Source organism: Marmota flaviventris, chromosome 1, assembly GCF_047511675.1.
Source record: "Marmota flaviventris isolate mMarFla1 chromosome 1, mMarFla1.hap1, whole genome shotgun sequence".
NCBI lineage: Eukaryota > Metazoa > Chordata > Mammalia > Rodentia > Sciuridae > Marmota > Marmota flaviventris.
The window spans coordinates 36,440,528-36,449,524 of NC_092498.1; positions in this window are offsets into that span (position 1 = coordinate 36,440,528).

Below are 8,997 nucleotides of genomic sequence, written 5' to 3' on the forward strand. Positions count from 1 at the left end.
GTCTTAATCCATAGACAGCAGGTTCCATTCCTTGGGGCTTGAGGTGAGGCAGAACATCATGAGGAAAGCAGCTCACATGATGATCAGAAAGCAGAAAGAGACTAAGTTACACTCACCAAATATATATCCCGAAGGCATGCCCCCATGACCCACCTGTTCTAGCCACACCCGACCTAGCTTCAGTTACCATTCAATGAATCTCATCAGGGGATTAATTCACTGATTGGGTTGACTCTCATAACCGAATAATTTCTCCTCTAAACCTCCTTGCATTGTCTTACACATGAGCTTTTGGGGGACACCTTACATCCAAACCATAACAACTTCCATGCTTAACATGATGCCTCTCACATATAGTATGCTTATTATAAGTTTGATAAGTAAATTATCAGATCACTAATGAATCAAGAAGGTATGAATTTTGTATCCCATCTACATTAGAATTTTCCCATGAGTCTGTTAGAAGCCTTCAGGTAGCCTTTTAGATGTTATACTAGAATATTTTACATTTTCTTAATGTTCCCAAGTTTAACTCCTATTCTAAATAATTTAGCTTCTTAAATTTTCTGAAGGTCTAAGTTTACCTTTTGTTTGGCTAGCCATATCAACACTAACATAATAAAAATATATTTATTATATCACTTTTCAGACAATGTTAACTTTTTAGGTTAAATTTGGGGTTGTAAATTACTATGAATCAATGTTTTATAACAGGTTTTATTTTTTGGTTTTCTTTAATGTCTACCTGAAAGGAACATTTCTTCTGCCTTCTATTAAATCAACATTGAAACAACATTAAAAAAAAAAAATCAACATTGATTAATGCTAACTCAATCATATGCCTTTTTAAAATCATGGATTTGTGTAGATTTACATATATACCATAAACTAGAATGCCTAATGTTTTAATGGGCTGTGACATTTTGTTTTTATGTACCATAATCTTATTAAATAATTTAAAAATATGAACCCTTTTGGTGGTTGGTCCACATTCTTGAAAAATAAGCTCATTTTACTTTTGAGGAGAAACAAACCATTATCTGAAGAAGAAAGCCCTTTATCTTTTATTTTTTATATAGTCAAAGCAGGTTCTAAAATATATTTTGGTCCACTCATTTGTAGCCAGTTTATTAAACAAATTCAACTTTTTAATCCTTGTAATGAGTTATAGTGATTTTGTGCCATATTATTCAGTTAAGTGTTTAACCAATGTGGTTACCCCATTAATAATTGCAACTTCTAAGTTTTCCCATTTCCATAGATCCTCCCTTTCCACTAGATGCAAGGATGCAGATACACATCATTTTCTACACATGGAGAAAACAATAGCTGCCAAACTCTTTTTAAAAATTTAAAAAAAAATTGTTACATGGGTTAACAAAATTCTGGCTTCTGTTATCTAAATATACCACTTTTCAAATACTTTATAACATCAAGAAGTCATCAAGTCTTTTATTGGACAAGATTTTCAGTACAAATTGTCTCTAGAACTAAACTTAAAAGCAACTTCTAAATCTTTATTGCCTTTGTAGTCTTGATTAAAACATTATGTTAAATGGGTATTAGGGGCCAATAGTTTCCTGTTTTCCTAATTGAAAGCCTATCTGCTGAAACTATCTCTACCCATCTTAGGTTTTCCACCTTAGAAATTTTAAGTGACTCTAAGTTTCCGTACTTGTCAGTGTACAACTATCAGAGAGTGACTGTAGGAATAAAAGCCTCTGTTGAGCAAAGCAACTATTCTGGGTGTAAGTTATTTCCATTCAGGCTTTTCTAATGCCTGGGAGATACACGTGAGTCATTCTTTCTTTTTTTCATGTGCATGATGATAAGGGCTTTGCTTCCCAGTGTCATCTATCACCACCTTGGAGGTCGGTGACCACTGGGCTTGCTGCTTTTGTTGCATTGAAGTTCAGTATATGCGATATCCTTCAGCCTGGGTATGTTTCTTACACTTGTCGAGTACAAAGAGCCAGAAATGTACCCTGTGCTTGACAAAACACAAAACAAAAGACAAGGTCTCCATCCTTAGCACTTTTCATTCCAGAGTATAAAATTGCAGGTAGCAGTACCAGTATCAGGTTGGCCACCAAATACAGCTTTGATTGTCATGAAATACCAGGTAAGTGAGCTGATTAAATGAAAAACATGGAAAGAGGTAATTCAGAAGATCAACCTTGGCTATTCCAAATACCCTAAGATAATTTATCAGGGCCAGTTCATATTTCTCAAAAAAAAAATTTTACTTGCCTAGAGTTTTTATTATATACCAAGATATGAAAAGAATAGGTAGTGGTAGAACACAGTGAAGAGCTATAGCACCTAGAAATGCAGCCATATTTTTTTGTGACTAGCCTGGAAATAGGAGCAACTTGCTACCTGTCTCCTTTCAGGCCCCCAGCTCACCACTGAATCCTGTGTCCTAAGGCACCCCGCCAGGCCAGTCCCTGTACTGAGTGTCCACTTCCTTTTTCTTGCCACGTCATTCATCTGTTGGTGTATTTCCTTCTGTATTTCCTTCCTACCTGCTGTGCACTGCTGCTCACTTTGTAGCTTCCTTATGAATGTTTTCTAGGAATGACATCCACATATTATCTCAGAATCCCTGTGGCATTCTGATTTTCTCACTGTTGCTTCTACTTGTTTTCTGACAATGATGTATGATGACACTCTATAAGAAATTATAAGACACATAAGGCAAGCTAGCAATTACTCACATTTTAGAATAATAAGTAAACATGATGAAGTCATCAAGAGCCATAAACCTACAGGTTCAGATTCTTGACTTTGGACAGGTTATGCGACCTCTCTGAGCTTCAGTTGTCTAATCTTTGAAATGGAGATAATGTTTACTTTGTACTATTGAGAATTAAGGAAGGTAATCATTTATCGACTGCTCAGCAGGGAGCTTGGCACTCAGTGTTGTAATATGTGTCAGCTACTGGAAGTTGTATCTGCAAAAAAATTACTTAATAAAGCAATCTTGTTCTGATCTAGAACCAGGAATATTTGGCTGGACCACACCTAAGTGATCTGAGAGATCCCTCTACAATCAGAGGTTGGCTTGGGAGAGGAATCTAGGACTAACTGCATGTGTTCTAAGTCAAACCTTGTTTGGTTCTTGCCAACCACAAGATGGCTAAAGTACTTCTAGAAGAGAAGCAAACTGGATCCTGTCTCCCTAATATTTCTCCTAGAGTTGATGCTATCTACCACTTCTTGAAAATCACTTAATGTCTGTCAACAACCTTTTATAAAAAATTGGAATGATTTTTGTCATGAAATACCAGTTAAGTGAGCTGCCTTTCTCAGCTCATGAGATCATTTGTAGAAATCAAATCAGTTCTTTATACTTTTTCTGTGTAAGGTAGAAAAAGACCCAGTCCCACCAAATTTACTTCTGACCTATTTGATGGACATAGGATATTTCTTATTTATTTAAAATCCTTTCCTTAGTGCTTAACACATTGTAAACATTTGGAAAAAAAAAAATTTTTTTTGTTATTCTCCAAAATATTTATCAATTTAAAATGTACCTTAAATGTAATGCTGGTTGATGTTTTTAGGAAAGTGTGTACCCATTGTTGTCTGGTTATCTCAGGTGGGTATATCAGATGAAAAACTATCTGTATTCTTGGGTACAAAATTCAGTTGACTATTAAGAAATTATTCAGAGAATACTTGCTTTTTATAATGTATCAGGTAGGGATGGACACTAGATCACTTTTGAGAGCAAAGGTTTCTGATTTCTAAGTTTCTTATCTGAAAGAGATTTTACTATTTAGTCAAGATTTCTTTGAGTTACTAAAGCTGTAGTGGGGGCTTACAAGGGGAATATGTTTCTGTATGTTTTTCTGGTTCTTAAAATATATGTGAGATATTAAATTAAGGAGATATAAGAGAATAATCCATAGCTTTTTTATATTTATTACTTCATCTGGATATGAAGCAAATGGCTTACTGAATATAGCAGTGACTTTTATATTGATGGTTGTGGTTTCAAATCACTATAACAACTACTAACAACTACTTTGTTTGCTAGAAAGACCCATATTCTAGACTAAATTTTGGCCTAGAGAACTGTTATTAATTCAAATACATGCAGAGTCAGGATAATGTTGCAGAATATTCATAACTAAGCATTGGATTTTGTCTTCTCTGACACTGTACCAAATTCCATTCTTCTTGCTTAGATGTGGCTAGTACAAAGTTTTCCAGCATTTGACTTAAAGTTGTTGTTGGGCTCAATTATTTAACTTGGAAATCTTATTACCCTTTAGCCATCTTCTCAAAAACATAACCGAATATATATATTTATATATATACTACTTATATATTTATATGTATCACACATATAAAATGTGTTACATATTTTATATCATACTAAATATACAAAATATATTTAAATGTAAGTTATACATATATACCATAGACTGTATATGCCTTGTATATATATATTATAAATTTGTACAAATTATATATATTTATATCTGTATAAATCATCTGTTCTTAAACATTTTCTTCAAGTCAAATTCACCTCTCTGCTACCTTTTAATTAGTATTAATTTTATCATGTGTCAGCTTCTTTTGTTTAACTGTAGCAATTGTCTGACTATAAAGTTAAAAGTAAAAAAGTCATGAAATGCCAGGCTAACCCTCTCCTAACAATAAATCCCCCTTAGGGCCCTTTCCACATACCCCAGTGCTCGTTTAATAGCCCAAATAGTCATCCTCCATCCTTTATAGGAAAACATTAATTTTTGGTTTTCTGGTTTTTCCATGATTGTGTTCAAGTGTTTATGTCACTTTGGAATGTCTGATTCCTTTTTTTCTTTCCACTTTATTCTAAGGCATACATAGCAAGGTTGGAGATGATGTATTTGAGGGAGAAAAATAGTACCAGACTGAAATTTTCTGGGACTTTGGGTAGTTTCCTTCAGACCCAGGAATAAAACTCATGGTCCAGACTTATCCATCCCTTTTCATTTCTTGGATCAGGTGAGGAAGTCTTACTTCTCTGGTACTGGCCTTTTGGGATCCAGTAGAATGAATACAGATGCTCGGTAAATGTCTCTTAAATGGATATAATAATAAATGTTTCTTAAGTGTTTATCCCCATTCCTCATATCATTTAACACAACCATTCTGTGTGATGAACACCAGTGTGCAGGTGCTATCATTCTGGTTGGGACTTGCTATCACATGGTACCAACCAAGCTAACAGTAAGTATTATTTTTTTCTTATAAAATAAAACTGAAGTGAAGCACTTGAGTACAAATGTAAAGGGATTTTCTGTTTAACTAAGAGACACAACCTAAAGCAAGGACTAAAGAAATTCATGTGTCTGGGTGTGATTAAGAGTCTCACTAACACTTAGCCGTTCTCACTGTAATCCAAACCCATTATTCCACTGGGCTTCAGTACATTCCAGCTTCAATATGCAGCCTACCAGGGCTTATACAGTTGAAGCTCTTTGAGGATGTCCCTAGTGTCTTTCATTTCTCTCTAGTAACAGTGATCTTTACCTGCTGTCCTTCAGTTTAGTAGGGGAAGGAAGCCTATTGGCCATTCCAAGAATGAAGATAGGTTTGCTTTTCTAAGGGTATTACTCTCTTCTAAACTAAAGTCAAAAGATGATACCACTAAACCTAATGAAGAAGGAATTTTACTGCCACTTTTCAAATGCCTTCCACTTCCCTATATGTGCTGTAGATTCACTGTGCTGCCTTATAATTGAAATGAAGATTTCTCTCTTTCCTCAGAACCTGGTTAAAACAAACAAACAAAAAAAACCTCATACATTATGTTACATCATATCAAAGTAGAAATCATATTTCTTCTAACTTACTGTTAGCTTGGTTGGTACCATGTGATAGCAAGTCCCAACCAGAATGATAGCACATGTTTCACTGAATATACTTATGATACAAATTATCTATCAGAGTAATTTAGTAACTTATAACAATCTTAAACATAGCTCCCTGTAAGGACATTCAAAAACCTATCCCAATAAGCTCTTCCTAAGGAAGTGACAGCAAAATTCCCCAATATTGCCTGCTGAGTGCTGAGGAAGTTGACATGGAATGTTTCTCAGTTTGGAATGTGCTTTGCTCTAGGCGCTGCCCCATGTGCAGACTTGGCTGAGAGTGACTTGGAAGGCTTTAAAAGCTTCTCCAGCTACTCAGAATTGGAGGTCTTGGTGGGATAGCTGGGGCTGGGAGTGGTGAGAAAGGAAGCAGAAACCATAGATAATTTCATGCTCCTCCAGCTTTCCTCCTGTAAACTAGGCACAGCTCAGAGATGCTCTGGCAGGAGTGGGAGGCAGCTGGATAGATTAATAAAGCCCTTTTGTCCCTGCTTTTCTCTAACAGACCATATTTGGGGTGACAGATGCAAATGGGCAGGCATAACTTCAGACAGGTCCAGAATGGTCTTACTATCCTGGAACTTATTCATGGTTTCAAAGCTTCATGTTTTAATTGCTTGGAATTTTTAGATAGAAGAGGGTGGCATTTCATCCTTGGGATGTTTTAAGGAGAACTTCACACCTCCTCCCCTCAATAAAATACTGAACTTTCATTTAATATGCAATAGTAAATTCTTGCATCCCTCTCTTCTTCCTTCTTTAAAGAAAGATTGTCATTAAGAATATCATCAAGGGGCTGGGATGTAGCTTAGTGGTAGAGCACTTGCCTAGAGAGGCCCTGGGTTCCTTCCCAGTGTTATTTAAAAAAAAAAAAAAAAAGGAAATCTTTGGAAATAACAAAATCTCTCAAAATATATTTTTATGTGTTGTTTGAAAGAACCATGTGGGTTTTTTTTGTTTTGTTTTGTTTTGTTGTTTGTTTGTTTTCTCATTCTGGAAAATAAAGGTGACCAAGGATGATGTGGAAATTTTCAGCATTAAAAATAATATCCTATGTAATCCAAAAGGGAAATTAACTGTTCACTTTGAAGGTTTTCTCTAGCACAAACACTAAAATAATGAGTAATCTGGGTCTCTTAAGGAAATGTTATCTGTCACCTGCTGTTTCCCATTGGGCTCCAGGTATAAAAAGCCACTCTCCCTGCCCTGACTTTTGACTCCATCTCTTGAGCCTTATAAGAAGGACATTTTCCCAGCAATTAGAAGCAAGCTATTATTTTATTAGACACCAATTTCTAACATTGTTAAATCATTCAGAATTGGTCAGTATCCCTACTAAGTTAAACTACTGTTGCTATTAAAAAATAATAATAGTAACACAGGCAATTTGGAGTGCAAAGAATGTTTATGTTGATGGTGCCATATCTTATAGCCCTCCAGGGGCTGTAAATGTGACAAAGCACCTATTCACACCCAGATACAGAGGCCAGTCTCCTCAGAGTTGGGTTTTTAGAAATTTAGGGCTCACCTAGGGGCAGTTAAAGGTACCAGTAATTTCACTTTTAAACATGATAGCAGATTTAAAAATAAGTGTATTATAAATCACTTAAATTCATTTTATGTAATGTTCCACATTATTATATAAATGTTTAAAGTTGAAAAGAACAAATCAATGTACTGAGCAATCTCTTAAAACTTGGATATTGACTGACAATGCCATTTTATAGACTTGGCTTGTTGAAACTCACCTCCTTCCATGTCCTCATGTCTTCTAGCCATTAAGGCGGTGGTGAGGGGACACACAGGCTCTACCACTCCAAGCTCAACCTCATCCATAAAATTCATAATATCTTCATCTGTTAGGAGTATTCAAGAGTAGTAGCAAATGTAGCCCATGCTTTGAACAATGTTAGCAATACATATGTTTTTTAAGATTCAGGCACACACACACACAAAAATGCTGAAGCACAACTATATTTAAACTCATATCACATATGACTGACACAATATTTGCTTTTAAGAATTGGAGCTACATGCCAGAGCTTTTGGTGGGGTTGGGGAAGTAGGAAATGGGATACAGGAGACAGAGAATCAAAAACTGAATGGGAGAGAAAATCAAATAAGAAAAAGTATAAGTACATTATTTTCCCTTGAATGTTAACATGAAAAAGATTTAAAGACACTAAAATGTTCTTGGAGAGTCTCCTAGAGGGGAAAAATATCTGAAAACTTTCCAAAAGATATTTATGGAAAAGTCACCCAAAATGAACTTTAAGAAACATCTATCTGTATTTTACCCTCAAAATATCTAAAATGAAGTTTAAGACATTAATCCAGTAGTTTAACTTCAAAAATACATCTTAACAAAACAAATACAATGGATATTATCAGATAGTATTTAAGATACCCATAGTTACTTCTAGCAGCAAATGGAGTGCTATGTGTTTGTAATCCTTTCTTCTCAGGTTTTCTGAGTCCCTAAATGGAAATGACTGCCTTACTGATTGCTTCTAATTTCCCCCTTTGCTCTCCCTGAACTGGATCATTAATTTTGAACTTTTAGTGACTGTGCATGTTGATGCATTTCCTAGAGAACTGTTGATGAATACTGAACATGAGAAATCTCATGATTTCTCTTCATTGGCATATTCATGTAATGTAATTTTACCTATGAGTTAACTACATGAAGAAGTTATGTAAATGTCTTCTTGGACCTAGTATATAGCAACTCCAGGCAATTATAATCTTTGCCAGGAAGTATTTGCTGTTGTGCATAAGTAAAAACAAATGTTCCAGGTGTACAATTATTTTGGTCTTAAATGTCACAATTATTAGAGAAAGACAAGACTAGGATTCTGCATTTTCCTTTAGTGCTCTCATACTCATTCTTGTCTGTATAATAAATTATATTTATAATATTTCTATATAGTCTTGGGCTTATTTATATATGCATATGATTATATATGGAAATATGTATCTAGCCTTGGGTATGCATAGAAGTAAAAATAAAATTATAGATGGATTTTAATATGACATTCCTTTTTAAAATCAGGTCTAAAGAGTACTGGAAGGATTTTTTTTTTTTTAACACTGCTAGATTAGACATAAAAGTGTCAAGGCCACTGTTTAT